This window comes from Montipora capricornis, chromosome 9 (assembly GCF_036669925.1).
Source record: "Montipora capricornis isolate CH-2021 chromosome 9, ASM3666992v2, whole genome shotgun sequence".
In the NCBI taxonomy this organism is placed as follows: Eukaryota; Metazoa; Cnidaria; class Anthozoa; order Scleractinia; family Acroporidae; genus Montipora; species Montipora capricornis.
In genome coordinates this window covers 3,077,636-3,080,135 of record NC_090891.1, presented here as the reverse complement: position 1 = coordinate 3,080,135, position 2,500 = coordinate 3,077,636, and the positions used below count along the sequence as shown (strand labels likewise).

The 2,500-nt window shown below is 39.7% G+C and overlaps 1 protein-coding gene across 1 annotated transcript in view; it reads left to right on the top strand.

Annotated features, from left to right (window-relative positions):
• LOC138016749 (allatostatin-A receptor-like) overlaps positions 1-2,500 on the top strand; it is a 13,755-nt gene that overhangs the window by 9,517 nt on the left and 1,738 nt on the right. The window lies entirely within an intron of this gene.

Below are 2,500 nucleotides of genomic sequence, written 5' to 3'. Positions count from 1 at the left end.
TAGGTTGGAGGTTAAGCTTAAGTGTGAAACTTGATTTTCGCAAAACAGTGCTCAATACATAGAAGTAGCTGGAGCGAAGTATATATTGAAGAAAACAACAAGTAAAAATACAATTTCATCCCTACAAGCCTTTTTCGTGGTCGCCCACTCATCGGGGGATTTAATGAGAATAAACTTTACCGTCGCTTATATACAATATAAGTTGTCTAATTTATGCAGCCCGAAATTGACAGTTTAGTTGCTGTGTGGGAGGGCCTTGTTTCTGTGGCGGCAAGAAGAAACGATTTCACTACGTTTGTCTAGTGTTGATAGTTCGGGTCTGGAGATGATTAGAATTTGTTCTTTGAGGCAGAGGTTACATCTTTTGCTTGAGCTGTTGTACGGCGAGTGCGATGAGAGAATGCGCCAGGAATTAAAGTGTTGGATGTTTTTTGTCTTTGAGGGTCCAGATATGCTTGCTGAGTTCGGTGGAGTTTCTGTGTTTAGCGTGGCGGAATGATGCGGTGTGGTTTCCGTATCTTGTTTTGAAGTCGCTCTCTGTGAGTCCGATGTACGTTTCTGTCGTGTTTCTGTCTTTGCGTGTAACGGTGGCTTGGTAGATCACTGATGATTGCAGGCAGTTTCCGTCGAGCGGGCATGTGTTGTTTTGTCGGCTGTCGGTTCTTTTGCGCGAAAATGACGCAAGAAATTATGCGCAGCAGGGTTGCGCAATGCAAAACCAGGGAATCAACTTAAGTAAAATTTACTGTGCAATTCACCAGTTAGGCAATGAATTTTTCTTCAATTGCATATGTTTTAAAAGAAAACAAGCAGCTTATCAGCAAGATGACGAAATAGGAAAAATGTCAAAAGCTGGAAAAGCCAGCGAATACGAATCACGCTAAAATTAGTAATCAAAGACGTATTAGCTCGTGATTTGACAGGTCGTTCGAAGACTTTGTCAGTTCAAGGTCCAAAAGGAGTTTTATTAATGTACTTTATTCCACTTTATCTCTGAGAACGAGAGCATTTACATTTTGATGTATTTCATTGAAACACGCTTGCTTGGCTTGGAACAAGAATCGGCAAAATACAGCAACTATAAGAAACTCAGAATTAACTTACCTGTACCTGCTTCAAACAAACTTCTAAAAACACAAGCTAGTGATTTATCCTTAAATTGACGAAAACTCATTGCGATTACGTGTTTATAACACAAGGGCAAAATTTTCGTGTCACTGTCGAGGCACATCGAAAAACAGTTGGGCAAATGGAGTAAAAAAACACATTCGCTGGCATTTTAGAGCAAAACAAACAAACAAATCAACCATTTCTTTATGTCCAAAAAGAGAGCAGATAACTGTTATTGAATAAACCCCTGTTAAAAAAAAAAAAAGAAAGAAGAAAAAAAAAACAAAAAAACGACGCGTTAAATAAAGTACCTTTGCCGCGTGGAAAAGCGATTTGTGATAATTCTTTAATTGCCGTATCTTTAAAATGGTACCGCGCGGCACAAAGCTTTTAGAGTGAAAAATGTTTTGGATTCATTTAAAGTAGTGTGAAGTTATACTTATAAATATTAGTGTGCAATAAAACGCTGCGAGTGGGAATAGAACCCGCGTCCCCCTTGTTGCTAGTTGAGTGTACTAACCACTGCATCATGACGACAACCCTGCTGGCAACAGGGTCATTAGTGAAGTTATTAGTTAGCTCGGATGAAACGATGTACGTCCTGTTCCTGAATTTTAAACACCGGGGAACCCCGTGGCTAACCAGTAACTTCACTGATGACCCTCTTGCCAGCACGGTTGTTGTGATGGTGCAGTGGTCAGCACACCTGACTAGTAACCAGGGGTACGCGGGTTCGATTCCCACTCACGGTATAACATGTTTTTCATTCAAAATGGATCAGTTAGTAGTTTGCTGTCGCTATTTGTACACTCACCACTTAACATTTGAATAGCAAAGCGTTGTGTATCCTTCGGATCCTACTAGCTTGCGACTACATCGTTGGATTTCCATTAAAAATGTATATATATTTGTATATAACTAACTGCAGACAGTGCTGTTTCGGCCTTCAAGGCCTCATCAATGTAGTGCTGACGTCTAGGATAGTGGTTAAGCTTAAAAATCCACCCCGAATATTCCACACATGTGATACATCTAAGCCATGCCAGAGTGCTGAAACTGGCGAGCTAGTGAGCATGCGCATTTTCTAGCGGCAATGACTCATCCTGGTAGAGTGCTCAATTTGGACATGAAAGCAAAAGCTTATAAGCTTTGTAATGCCAAAGAGCTATATATCTCAAGGTTGAACTAATCAATAAGACATCACTTTTTCTGTGACTCTGAGTTTCACGCTTAAGCGATCACCAGACAGACTTTGACTTATTGATTAGTTCAACTTTCAGTTATACTACGCTCTGCTAAACGCATCAAGCACTCTACCGCAAGGATAGACTACACTCAAGATTTATATATATATATATATTATATAAATTATTTAAAAGGGATAATTTTT